This window comes from Euprymna scolopes, chromosome 46 (assembly GCF_053919585.1).
Source record: "Euprymna scolopes isolate OS-2025 chromosome 46, ASM5391958v1, whole genome shotgun sequence".
Lineage (NCBI taxonomy): Eukaryota > Metazoa > Mollusca > Cephalopoda > Sepiida > Sepiolidae > Euprymna > Euprymna scolopes.
This window is the reverse complement of record NC_136527.1, coordinates 2,661,700-2,670,986: the sequence shown is the minus strand read 5'-3', so window position 1 is coordinate 2,670,986 and position 9,287 is coordinate 2,661,700. Positions and strand designations below refer to the sequence as shown.

The window sequence follows — 9,287 nt, the reverse complement described above, 5'->3', positions numbered from 1 at the left end:
TTGGGTATTTTTTCAATGTAACAGTTTAGATAAAGATAAAAGCATAGGTTCCGGCGAGGTTCGAACTCACGACTTTCTGCGTGTAAAGCAGATGTGATAACCACTACACCACAGAACCGCTACCAAGGTATAGAGAGTTTTATCTAAAAGTTGATTAATTTGTATCCAAAACAATGGAAAGGTAATGATTTCCAAAGAAATTTGGGTATTTTTTCAATGTAACAGCTTAGATAAAGATAAAAGCATAGGTTCCGGCGAGGTTCGAACTCGCGACTTTCTGCGTGTAAAGCAGATGTGATAACCACTACACCACAGAACCGTTACCAAGGTATAGAGAGTTTTATCAAAAAGTTGATGAATTCGTATCCAAAACAATGGTACGGTAATGATTTCCAAAGAAATTTGGGTATTTTTTTAATGTAACAGTTTAGATAAAGATAAAAGCATAGGTTCCGGCGAGGTTCGAACTCGCGACTTTCTGCGTGTAAAGCAGATGTGATAACCACTACACCACAGAACCGTTACCAAGGTATAGAGAGTTTTATCTAAAACTTGATTAATTTGTATCCAAAACAATGGAAAGGTAATGATTTCCAAAGAAATTTGTGTATTTTTTCAATGTAACAGTTTAGATAAAGATAAAAGCATAGGTTCCGGCGAGGTTCGAACTCGCGACTTTCTGCGTGTAAAGCAGATGTGATAACCACTACACCACAGAACCGTTACCAAGGTATAGAGAGTTTTATCTAAAAGTTGATTAATTTGTATCCAAAACAATGGAAAGGTAATGATTTCCAAAGAAATTTGGGTATTTTTTCAATGTAACAGTTTAGATAAAGATAAAAGCATAGGTTCCGGCGAGGTTCGAACTCGCGACTTTCTGCGTGTAAAGCAGATGTGATAACCACTACACCACAGAACCGTTACCAAGGTGTAGAGAGTTTTATCTAAAAGTTGATTAATTTGTATCCAAAACAATGGAAAGGTAATAATTTCCAAAGAAATTTGGGTATTTTTTCAATGTAACAGTTTAGATAAAGATAAAAGCATAGGTTCCGGCGAGGTTCGAACTCGCGACTTTCTGCTTGTAAAGCAGATGTGATAACCACTACACCACAGAACCGTTACCAAGGTATAGAGAGTTTTATCTAAAAGTTGATTAATTTGTATCCAAAACAATGGAAAGGTAATGATTTCCAAAGAAATTTGGGTATTTTTTCAATGTAACAGTTTAGATAAAGATAAAAGCATAGGATCCGGCGAGGTTCGAACTCAGGACTTTCTGCGTGTAAAGCAGATGTGATAACCACTACACCACAGAACCGCTACCAAGGTATAGAGAGTTTTATCTAAAAGTTGATTAATTTGTATCCAAAACAATGGAAAGGTAATGATTTCCAAAGAAATTTGGGTATTTTTTCAATGTAACAGTTTCGATAAAGATAAAAGCATAGTTTCCGGCGAGGTTCGAACCCGCGACTTTCTGCGTGTAAAGCAGATGTGATAACCACTACACCACAGAACCGTTACAAAGGTATAGAGAGTTTTATCTAAAAGTTGATGAATTTGTATCCAAAACAATGGAAAGGTAATGATTTCCAAAGAAATTTTGGTATTTTTTCAATGTAACAGTTTAGATAAAGATAAAAGCATAGGTTCCGGCGCGGTTCGAACTCGCGACTTTCTGCGTGTAAAGCAGATTTGATAACCACTACACCACAGAACCGTTACCAAGGTATAGAGAGTTTTATCTAAAAGTTGATTAATTTGGATCCAAAACAATGGAAACGTAATGATTTCCAAAGAAATTTGGGTATTTTTTCAATGTAACAGTTTAGATAAAGATAAAAGCATAGGTTCCGGCGAGGTTCGAACTCGCGACTTTCTGCGTGTAAAGCAGATGTGATAACCACTACACCACAGAACCGTTACTAGGTATAGAGAGTTTTATCTAAAAGTTGATTAATTTGTATCCAAAACAATGGAAAGGTAATGATTTCCAAAGAAATTTGGGTATTTTTTCAATGTAACAGTTTAGATAAAGATAAAAGCATAGGTTCACGCGAGGTTCGAACTCGCGACTTTCTGCGTGTAAAGAAGATGTGATAACCACTACACCACAGAACCGTTACCATGGTATAGAGAGTTTTATCTAAAAGTTGATTAATTTGTATCCAAAACAATGGAAAGGTAATGATTTCCAAATAAATTTGGGTATTTTTTCAATGTAACAGTTTAGATAAAGATAAAAGCATAGGTTCCGGCGAGGTTCGATCTCGCGACTTTCTGCGTGTAAAGCAGATATGATAACGACTACACCACAGAACCGTTACCAAGGTATAGAGAGTTTTATCTAAAAGTTGATTAATTTGTATCCAAAACAATGGAAAGGTAATGATTTCCAAAGAAATTTGGGTATTTTTTCAATGTAACAGTTTAGATAAAGATAAAAGCATAGGTTCCGGCGAGGTTCGAACTCGCGACTTTCTGCGTGTAAAGCAGATGTGATAACCACTACACCACAGAACCGTTACCAAGGTATAGAGAGTTTTATCTAAAAGTTGATTAATTTGTATCCAAAACAATGGAAAGGTAATAATTTCCCAAGAAATTTGGGTATTTTTTCAATGTAACAGTTTAGATAAAGATAAAAGCATAGGTTCCGGCGAGGTTCGAACTCACGACTTTCTGCGTGTAAAGCAGATGTGATAACCACTACACCACAGAACCGCTACCAAGGTATAGAGAGTTTTATCTAAAAGTTGATTAATTTGTATCCAAAACAATGGAAAGGTAATGATTTCCAAAGAAATTTGGGTATTTTTTCAATGTAACAGCTTAGATAAAGATAAAAGCATAGGTTCCGGCGAGGTTCGAACTCGCGACTTTCTGCGTGTAAAGCAGATGTGATAACCACTACACCACAGAACCGTTACCAAGGTATAGAGAGTTTTATCAAAAAGTTGATGAATTCGTATCCAAAACAATGGAACGGTAATGATTTCCAAAGAAATTTGGGTATTTTTTCAATGTAACAGTTTAGATAAAGATAAAAGCATAGGTTCCGGCGAGGTTCGAACTCGCGACTTTCTGCGTGTAAAGCAGATGTGATAACCACTACACCACAGAACCGTTACCAAGGTATAGAGAGTTTTATCTAAAAGTTGATTAATTTGTATCCAAAACAATGGAAAGGTAATGATTTCCAAAGAAATTTGTGTATTTTTTCAATGTAACAGTTTAGATAAAGATAAAAGCATAGGTTCCGGCGAGGTTCGAACTCGCGACTTTCTGCGTGTAAAGCAGATGTGATAACCACTACACTACAGAACCGTTACCAAGGTATAGAGAGTTTTATCTAAAAGTTGATTAATTTGTATCCAAAACAATGGAAAGGTAATGATTTCCAAAGAAATTTGGGTATTTTTTCAATGTAACAGTTTAGATAAAGATAAAAGCATAGGTTCCGGCGAGGTTCGAACTCGCGACTTTCTGCGTGTAAAGCAGATGTGATAACCACTACACCACAGAACCGTTACCAAGGTGTAGAGAGTTTTATCTAAAAGTTGATTAATTTGTATCCAAAACAATGGAAAGGTAATGATTTCCAAAGAAATTTGGGTATTTTTTCAATGTAACAGTTTAGATAAAGATAAAAGCATAGGTTCCGGCGAGGTTCGAACTCGCGACTTTCTGCGTGTAAAGCAGATGTGATAACCACTACACCACAGAACCGTTACCAAGGTATAGAGAGTTTTATCTAAAAGTTGATGAATTTGTATCCAAAACAATGGAAAGGTAATGATTTCCAAAGAAATTTGGGTATTTTTTCAATGTAACAGTTTAGATAAAGATAAAAGCATAGGTTCCGGCGAGGTTCGAACTCACGACTTTCTGCGTGTAAAGCAGATGTGATAACCACTACACCACAGAACCGCTACCAAGGTATAGAGAGTTTTATCTAAAAGTTGATTAATTTGTATCCAAAACAATGGAAAGGTAATGATTTCCAAAGAAATTTGGGTATTTTTTCAATGTAACAGCTTAGATAAAGATAAAAGCATAGGTTCCGGCGAGGTTCGAACTCGCGACTTTCTGCGTGTAAAGCAGATGTGATAACCACTACACCACAGAACCGTTACCAAGGTATAGAGAGTTTTATCTAAAAGTTGATGAATTCGTATCCAAAACAATGGAACGGTAATGATTTCCAAAGAAATTTGGGTATTTTTTCAATGTAACAGTTTAGATAAAGATAAAAGCATAGGTTCCGGCGAGGTTCGAACTCGCGACTTTCTGCGTGTAAAGCAGATGTGATAACCACTACACCACAGAACCGTTACCAAGGTATAGAGAGTTTTATCTAAAAGTTGATTAATTTGTATCCAAAACAATGGAAAGGTAATGATTTCCAAAGAAATTTGTGTATTTTTTCAATGTAACAGTTTAGATAAAGATAAAAGCATAGGTTCCGGCGAGGTTCGAACTCGCGACTTTCTGCGTGTAAAGCAGATGTGATAACCACTACACCACAGAACCGTTACCAAGGTATAGAGAGTTTTATCTAAAAGCTGATTAATTTGTATCCAAAACAATGGAAAGGTAATGATTTCCAAAGAAATTTGGGTATTTTTTCAATGTAACAGTTTAGATAAAGATAAAAGCATAGGTTCCGGCGAGGTTCGAACTCGCGACTTTCTGCGTGTAAAGCAGATGTGATAACCACTACACCACAGAACCGTTACCAAGGTGTAGAGAGTTTTATCTAAAAGTTGATTAATTTGTATCCAAAACAATGGAAAGGTAATAATTTCCAAAGAAATTTGGGTATTTTTTCAATGTAACAGTTTAGATAAAGATAAAAGCATAGGTTCCGGCGAGGTTCGAACTCGCGACTTTCTGCGTGTAAAGCAGATGTGATAACCACTACACCACAGAACCGTTACCAAGGTATAGAGAGTTTTATCTAAAAGTTGATTAATTTGTATCCAAAACAATGGAAAGGTAATGATTTCCAAAGAAATTTGGGTATTTTTTCAATGTAACAGTTTAGATAAAGATAAAAGCATAGGTTCCGGCGAGGTTCGAACTCGCGACTTTCTGCGTGTAAAGCAGATGTGATAACCACTACACCACAGAACCGTTACCATGGTATAGAGAGTTTTATCTAAAAGTTGATTAATTTGTATCCAAAACAATGGAAAGGTAATGATTTCCAAAGAAATTTGTGTATTTTTTCAATGTAACAGTTTAGATAAAGATAAAAGCATAGGTTCCGGCGAGGTTCGAACTCGCGACTTTCTGCGTGTAAAGCAGATGTGATAACCACTACACCACAGAACCGTTACCAAGGTATAGAGAGTTTTATCTAAAAGTTGATTAATTTGTATCCAAAACAATGGAAAGGTAATGATTTCCAAAGAAATTTGGGTATTTTTTTAATGTAACAGTTTAGATAAAGATAAAAGCATAGGTTCCGGCGAGGTTCGAACTCGCGACTTTCTGCGTGTAAAGCAGATGTGATAACCACTACACCACAGAACCGTTACCAAGGTGTAGAGAGTTTTATCTAAAAGTTGATTAATTTGTATCCAAAACAATGGAAAGGTAATAATTTCCAAAGAAATTTGGGTATTTTTTCAATGTAACAGTTTAGATAAAGATAAAAGCATAGGTTCCGGCGAGGTTCGAACTCGCGACTTTCTGCGTGTAAAGCAGATGTGATAACCACTACACCACAGAACCGTTACCAAGGTATAGAGAGTTTTATCTAAAAGTTGATTAATTTGTATCCAAAACAATGGAAAGGTAATGATTTCCAAAGAAATTTGGGTATTTTTTCAATGTAACAGTTTAGATAAAGATAAAAGCATAGGATCCGGCGAGGTTCGAACTCAGGACTTTCTGCGTGTAAAGCAGATGTGATAACCACTACACCACAGAACCGCTACCAAGGTATAGAGAGTTTTATCTAAAAGTTGATTAATTTGTATCCAAAACAATGGAAAGGTAATGATTTCCAAAGAAATTTGGGTATTTTTTCAATGTAACAGTTTCGATAAAGATAAAAGCATAGTTTCCGGCGAGGTTCGAACCCGCGACTTTCTGCGTGTAAAGCAGATGTGATAACCACTACACCACAGAACCGTTACAAAGGTATAGAGAGTTTTATCTAAAAGTTGATGAATTTGTATCCAAAACAATGGAAAGGTAATGATTTCCAAAGAAATTTTGGTATTTTTTCAATGTAACAGTTTAGATAAAGATAAAAGCATAGGTTCCGGCGCGGTTCGAACTCGCGACTTTCTGCGTGTAAAGCAGATTTGATAACCACTACACCACAGAACCGTTACCAAGGTATAGAGAGTTTTATCTAAAAGTTGATTAATTTGGATCCAAAACAATGGAAACGTAATGATTTCCAAAGAAATTTGGGTATTTTTTCAATGTAACAGTTTAGATAAAGATAAAAGCATAGGTTCCGGCGAGGTTCGAACTCGCGACTTTCTGCGTGTAAAGCAGATGTGATAACCACTACACCACAGAACCGTTACTAGGTATAGAGAGTTTTATCTAAAAGTTAATTAATTTGTATCCAAAACAATGGAAAGGTAATGATTTCCAAAGAAATTTGGGTATTTTTTCAATGTAACAGTTTAGATAAAGATAAAAGCATAGGTTCACGCGAGGTTCGAACTCGCGACTTTCTGCGTGTAAAGAAGATGTGATAACCACTACACCACAGAACCGTTACCATGGTATAGAGAGTTTTATCTAAAAGTTGATTAATTTGTATCCAAAACAATGGAAAGGTAATGATTTCCAAATAAATTTGGGTATTTTTTCAATGTAACAGTTTAGATAAAGATAAAAGCATAGGTTCCGGCGAGGTTCGATCTCGCGACTTTCTGCGTGTAAAGCAGATATGATAACGACTACACCACAGAACCGTTACTAAGGTATAGAGAGTTTTATCTAAAAGTTGATTAATTTGTATCCAAAACAATGGAAAGGTAATGATTTCCAAAGAAATTTGGGTATTTTTTCAATGTAACAGTTTAGATAAAGATAAAAGCATAGGTTCCGGCGAGGTTCGAACTCGCGACTTTCTGCGTGTAAAGCAGATGTGATAACCACTACACCACAGAACCGTTACCAAGGTATAGAGAGTTTTATCTAAAAGTTGATTAATTTGTATCCAAAACAATGGAAAGGTAATAATTTCCCAAGAAATTTGGGTATTTTTTCAATGTAACAGTTTAGATAAAGATAAAAGCATAGGTTCCGGCGAGGTTCGAACTCACGACTTTCTGCGTGTAAAGCAGATGTGATAACCACTACACCACAGAACCGCTACCAAGGTATAGAGAGTTTTATCTAAAAGTTGATTAATTTGTATCCAAAACAATGGAAATGTAATGATTTCCAAAGAAATTTGGGTATTTTTTCAATGTAACAGCTTAGATAAAGATAAAAGCATAGGTTCCGGCGAGGTTCGAACTCGCGACTTTCTGCGTGTAAAGCAGATGTGATAACCACTACACCACAGAACCGTTACCAAGGTATAGAGAGTTTTATCAAAAAGTTGATGAATTCGTATCCAAAACAATGGAACGGTAATGATTTCCAAAGAAATTTGGGTATTTTTTCAATGTAACAGTTTAGATAAAGATAAAAGCATAGGTTCCGGCGAGGTTCGAACTCGCGACTTTCTGCGTGTAAAGCAGATGTGATAACCACTACACCACAGAACCGTTACCAAGGTATAGAGAGTTTTATCTAAAAGTTGATTAATTTGTATCCAAAACAATGGAAAGGTAATGATTTCCAAAGAAATTTGTGTATTTTTTCAATGTAACAGTTTAGATAAAGATAAAAGCATAGGTTCCGGCGAGGTTCGAACTCGCGACTTTCTGCGTGTAAAGCAGATGTGATAACCACTACACCACAGAACCGTTACCAAGGTATAGAGAGTTTTATCTAAAAGTTGATTAATTTGTATCCAAAACAATGGAAAGGTAATGATTTCCAAAGAAATTTGGGTATTTTTTCAATGTAACAGTTTAGATAAAGATAAAAGCATAGGTTCCGGCGAGGTTCGAACTCGCGACTTTCTGCGTGTAAAGCAGATGTGATAACCACTACACCACAGAACCGTTACCAAGGTGTAGAGAGTTTTATCTAAAAGTTGATTAATTTGTATCCAAAACAATGGAAAGGTAATAATTTCCAAAGAAATTTGGGTATTTTTTCAATGTAACAGTTTAGATAAAGATAAAAGCATAGGTTCCGGCGAGGTTCGAACTCGCGACTTTCTGCGTGTAAAGCAGATGTGATAACCACTACACCACAGAACCGTTACCAAGGTATAGAGAGTTTTATCTAAAAGTTGATGAATTTGTATCCAAAACAATGGAAAGGTAATGATTTCCAAAGAAATTTGGGTATTTTTTCAATGTAACAGTTTAGATAAAGATAAAAGCATAGGTTCCGGCGAGGTTCGAACTCACGACTTTCTGCGTGTAAAGCAGATGTGATAACCACTACACCACAGAACCGCTACCAAGGTATAGAGAGTTTTATCTAAAAGTTGATTAATTTGTATCCAAAACAATGGAAAGGTAATGATTTCCAAAGAAATTTGGGTATTTTTTCAATGTAACAGCTTAGATAAAGATAAAAGCATAGGTTCCGGCGAGGTTCGAACTCGCGACTTTCTGCGTGTAAAGCAGATGTGATAACCACTACACCACAGAACCGTTACCAAGGTATAGAGAGTTTTATCTAAAAGTTGATGAATTCGTATCCAAAACAATGGAAAGGTAATGATTTCCAAAGAAATTTGGGTATTTTTTCAATGTAACAGTTTAGATAAAGATAAAAGCATAGGTTCCGGCGAGGTTCGAACTCGCGACTTTCTGCGTGTAAAGCAGATGTGATAACCACTACACCACAGAACCGTTACCAAGGTATAGAGAGTTTTATCTAAAAGTTGATTAATTTGTATCCAAAACAATGGAACGGTAATGATTTCCAAAGAAATTTGTGTATTTTTTCAATGTAACAGTTTAGATAAAGATAAAAGCATAGGTTCCGGCGAGGTTCGAACTCGCGACTTTCTGCGTGTAAAGCAGATGTGATAACCACTACACCACAGAACCGTTACCAAGGTATAGAGAGTTTTATCTAAAAGTTGATTAATTTGTATCCAAAACAATGGAAAGGTAATGATTTCCAAAGAAATTTGGGTATTTTTTCAATGTAACAGTTTAGATAAAGATAAAAGC

At 35.8% G+C, this 9,287-nt stretch overlaps 40 non-coding genes across 40 annotated transcripts; all 40 read right to left on the bottom strand.

Annotated features, from left to right (window-relative positions):
• Positions 1 to 45: 45 nt before the first annotated feature.
• Trnav-uac (transfer RNA valine (anticodon UAC)) lies at positions 46 to 118 on the bottom strand. Its single transcript has one exon. It is a non-coding gene; the product is annotated as a tRNA-Val (tRNA).
• Positions 119 to 246: 128 nt separating this feature from the next.
• Trnav-uac (transfer RNA valine (anticodon UAC)) lies at positions 247 to 319 on the bottom strand. Its single transcript has one exon. It is a non-coding gene; the product is annotated as a tRNA-Val (tRNA).
• A 128-nt stretch (positions 320 to 447) lies between these two features.
• Trnav-uac (transfer RNA valine (anticodon UAC)) lies at positions 448 to 520 on the bottom strand. Its single transcript has one exon. It is a non-coding gene; the product is annotated as a tRNA-Val (tRNA).
• A 128-nt stretch (positions 521 to 648) lies between these two features.
• Positions 649 to 721, bottom strand: Trnav-uac (transfer RNA valine (anticodon UAC)). The gene has a single exon. It is a non-coding gene; the product is annotated as a tRNA-Val (tRNA).
• Positions 722 to 849: 128 nt separating this feature from the next.
• Positions 850 to 922, bottom strand: Trnav-uac (transfer RNA valine (anticodon UAC)). The gene has a single exon. It is a non-coding gene; the product is annotated as a tRNA-Val (tRNA).
• Positions 923 to 1,050: 128 nt separating this feature from the next.
• On the bottom strand, positions 1,051 to 1,123 carry Trnav-uac (transfer RNA valine (anticodon UAC)). The gene has a single exon. It is a non-coding gene; the product is annotated as a tRNA-Val (tRNA).
• Positions 1,124 to 1,251: 128 nt separating this feature from the next.
• Trnav-uac (transfer RNA valine (anticodon UAC)) lies at positions 1,252 to 1,324 on the bottom strand. Its single transcript has one exon. It is a non-coding gene; the product is annotated as a tRNA-Val (tRNA).
• A 128-nt stretch (positions 1,325 to 1,452) lies between these two features.
• On the bottom strand, positions 1,453 to 1,525 carry Trnav-uac (transfer RNA valine (anticodon UAC)). The gene has a single exon. It is a non-coding gene; the product is annotated as a tRNA-Val (tRNA).
• A 329-nt stretch (positions 1,526 to 1,854) lies between these two features.
• Positions 1,855 to 1,927, bottom strand: Trnav-uac (transfer RNA valine (anticodon UAC)). The gene has a single exon. It is a non-coding gene; the product is annotated as a tRNA-Val (tRNA).
• A 529-nt stretch (positions 1,928 to 2,456) lies between these two features.
• Trnav-uac (transfer RNA valine (anticodon UAC)) lies at positions 2,457 to 2,529 on the bottom strand. Its single transcript has one exon. It is a non-coding gene; the product is annotated as a tRNA-Val (tRNA).
• A 128-nt stretch (positions 2,530 to 2,657) lies between these two features.
• On the bottom strand, positions 2,658 to 2,730 carry Trnav-uac (transfer RNA valine (anticodon UAC)). Its single transcript has one exon. It is a non-coding gene; the product is annotated as a tRNA-Val (tRNA).
• Positions 2,731 to 2,858: 128 nt separating this feature from the next.
• On the bottom strand, positions 2,859 to 2,931 carry Trnav-uac (transfer RNA valine (anticodon UAC)). Its single transcript has one exon. It is a non-coding gene; the product is annotated as a tRNA-Val (tRNA).
• A 128-nt stretch (positions 2,932 to 3,059) lies between these two features.
• Trnav-uac (transfer RNA valine (anticodon UAC)) lies at positions 3,060 to 3,132 on the bottom strand. Its single transcript has one exon. It is a non-coding gene; the product is annotated as a tRNA-Val (tRNA).
• A 128-nt stretch (positions 3,133 to 3,260) lies between these two features.
• Positions 3,261 to 3,333, bottom strand: Trnav-uac (transfer RNA valine (anticodon UAC)). The gene has a single exon. It is a non-coding gene; the product is annotated as a tRNA-Val (tRNA).
• A 128-nt stretch (positions 3,334 to 3,461) lies between these two features.
• On the bottom strand, positions 3,462 to 3,534 carry Trnav-uac (transfer RNA valine (anticodon UAC)). The gene has a single exon. It is a non-coding gene; the product is annotated as a tRNA-Val (tRNA).
• Positions 3,535 to 3,662: 128 nt separating this feature from the next.
• On the bottom strand, positions 3,663 to 3,735 carry Trnav-uac (transfer RNA valine (anticodon UAC)). The gene has a single exon. It is a non-coding gene; the product is annotated as a tRNA-Val (tRNA).
• A 128-nt stretch (positions 3,736 to 3,863) lies between these two features.
• Trnav-uac (transfer RNA valine (anticodon UAC)) lies at positions 3,864 to 3,936 on the bottom strand. The gene has a single exon. It is a non-coding gene; the product is annotated as a tRNA-Val (tRNA).
• A 128-nt stretch (positions 3,937 to 4,064) lies between these two features.
• Positions 4,065 to 4,137, bottom strand: Trnav-uac (transfer RNA valine (anticodon UAC)). The gene has a single exon. It is a non-coding gene; the product is annotated as a tRNA-Val (tRNA).
• A 128-nt stretch (positions 4,138 to 4,265) lies between these two features.
• Positions 4,266 to 4,338, bottom strand: Trnav-uac (transfer RNA valine (anticodon UAC)). The gene has a single exon. It is a non-coding gene; the product is annotated as a tRNA-Val (tRNA).
• A 128-nt stretch (positions 4,339 to 4,466) lies between these two features.
• Positions 4,467 to 4,539, bottom strand: Trnav-uac (transfer RNA valine (anticodon UAC)). Its single transcript has one exon. It is a non-coding gene; the product is annotated as a tRNA-Val (tRNA).
• A 128-nt stretch (positions 4,540 to 4,667) lies between these two features.
• On the bottom strand, positions 4,668 to 4,740 carry Trnav-uac (transfer RNA valine (anticodon UAC)). Its single transcript has one exon. It is a non-coding gene; the product is annotated as a tRNA-Val (tRNA).
• A 128-nt stretch (positions 4,741 to 4,868) lies between these two features.
• Positions 4,869 to 4,941, bottom strand: Trnav-uac (transfer RNA valine (anticodon UAC)). The gene has a single exon. It is a non-coding gene; the product is annotated as a tRNA-Val (tRNA).
• Positions 4,942 to 5,069: 128 nt separating this feature from the next.
• Trnav-uac (transfer RNA valine (anticodon UAC)) lies at positions 5,070 to 5,142 on the bottom strand. The gene has a single exon. It is a non-coding gene; the product is annotated as a tRNA-Val (tRNA).
• A 128-nt stretch (positions 5,143 to 5,270) lies between these two features.
• Positions 5,271 to 5,343, bottom strand: Trnav-uac (transfer RNA valine (anticodon UAC)). The gene has a single exon. It is a non-coding gene; the product is annotated as a tRNA-Val (tRNA).
• A 128-nt stretch (positions 5,344 to 5,471) lies between these two features.
• Trnav-uac (transfer RNA valine (anticodon UAC)) lies at positions 5,472 to 5,544 on the bottom strand. The gene has a single exon. It is a non-coding gene; the product is annotated as a tRNA-Val (tRNA).
• Positions 5,545 to 5,672: 128 nt separating this feature from the next.
• Trnav-uac (transfer RNA valine (anticodon UAC)) lies at positions 5,673 to 5,745 on the bottom strand. The gene has a single exon. It is a non-coding gene; the product is annotated as a tRNA-Val (tRNA).
• A 128-nt stretch (positions 5,746 to 5,873) lies between these two features.
• Positions 5,874 to 5,946, bottom strand: Trnav-uac (transfer RNA valine (anticodon UAC)). The gene has a single exon. It is a non-coding gene; the product is annotated as a tRNA-Val (tRNA).
• A 128-nt stretch (positions 5,947 to 6,074) lies between these two features.
• Positions 6,075 to 6,147, bottom strand: Trnav-uac (transfer RNA valine (anticodon UAC)). The gene has a single exon. It is a non-coding gene; the product is annotated as a tRNA-Val (tRNA).
• Positions 6,148 to 6,476: 329 nt separating this feature from the next.
• Positions 6,477 to 6,549, bottom strand: Trnav-uac (transfer RNA valine (anticodon UAC)). The gene has a single exon. It is a non-coding gene; the product is annotated as a tRNA-Val (tRNA).
• Positions 6,550 to 7,078: 529 nt separating this feature from the next.
• Trnav-uac (transfer RNA valine (anticodon UAC)) lies at positions 7,079 to 7,151 on the bottom strand. Its single transcript has one exon. It is a non-coding gene; the product is annotated as a tRNA-Val (tRNA).
• Positions 7,152 to 7,279: 128 nt separating this feature from the next.
• On the bottom strand, positions 7,280 to 7,352 carry Trnav-uac (transfer RNA valine (anticodon UAC)). The gene has a single exon. It is a non-coding gene; the product is annotated as a tRNA-Val (tRNA).
• Positions 7,353 to 7,480: 128 nt separating this feature from the next.
• On the bottom strand, positions 7,481 to 7,553 carry Trnav-uac (transfer RNA valine (anticodon UAC)). Its single transcript has one exon. It is a non-coding gene; the product is annotated as a tRNA-Val (tRNA).
• A 128-nt stretch (positions 7,554 to 7,681) lies between these two features.
• Trnav-uac (transfer RNA valine (anticodon UAC)) lies at positions 7,682 to 7,754 on the bottom strand. Its single transcript has one exon. It is a non-coding gene; the product is annotated as a tRNA-Val (tRNA).
• A 128-nt stretch (positions 7,755 to 7,882) lies between these two features.
• Trnav-uac (transfer RNA valine (anticodon UAC)) lies at positions 7,883 to 7,955 on the bottom strand. Its single transcript has one exon. It is a non-coding gene; the product is annotated as a tRNA-Val (tRNA).
• A 128-nt stretch (positions 7,956 to 8,083) lies between these two features.
• Trnav-uac (transfer RNA valine (anticodon UAC)) lies at positions 8,084 to 8,156 on the bottom strand. Its single transcript has one exon. It is a non-coding gene; the product is annotated as a tRNA-Val (tRNA).
• A 128-nt stretch (positions 8,157 to 8,284) lies between these two features.
• On the bottom strand, positions 8,285 to 8,357 carry Trnav-uac (transfer RNA valine (anticodon UAC)). Its single transcript has one exon. It is a non-coding gene; the product is annotated as a tRNA-Val (tRNA).
• Positions 8,358 to 8,485: 128 nt separating this feature from the next.
• Positions 8,486 to 8,558, bottom strand: Trnav-uac (transfer RNA valine (anticodon UAC)). The gene has a single exon. It is a non-coding gene; the product is annotated as a tRNA-Val (tRNA).
• A 128-nt stretch (positions 8,559 to 8,686) lies between these two features.
• On the bottom strand, positions 8,687 to 8,759 carry Trnav-uac (transfer RNA valine (anticodon UAC)). The gene has a single exon. It is a non-coding gene; the product is annotated as a tRNA-Val (tRNA).
• A 128-nt stretch (positions 8,760 to 8,887) lies between these two features.
• Trnav-uac (transfer RNA valine (anticodon UAC)) lies at positions 8,888 to 8,960 on the bottom strand. The gene has a single exon. It is a non-coding gene; the product is annotated as a tRNA-Val (tRNA).
• Positions 8,961 to 9,088: 128 nt separating this feature from the next.
• Trnav-uac (transfer RNA valine (anticodon UAC)) lies at positions 9,089 to 9,161 on the bottom strand. The gene has a single exon. It is a non-coding gene; the product is annotated as a tRNA-Val (tRNA).
• Positions 9,162 to 9,287: the final 126 nt, after the last annotated feature.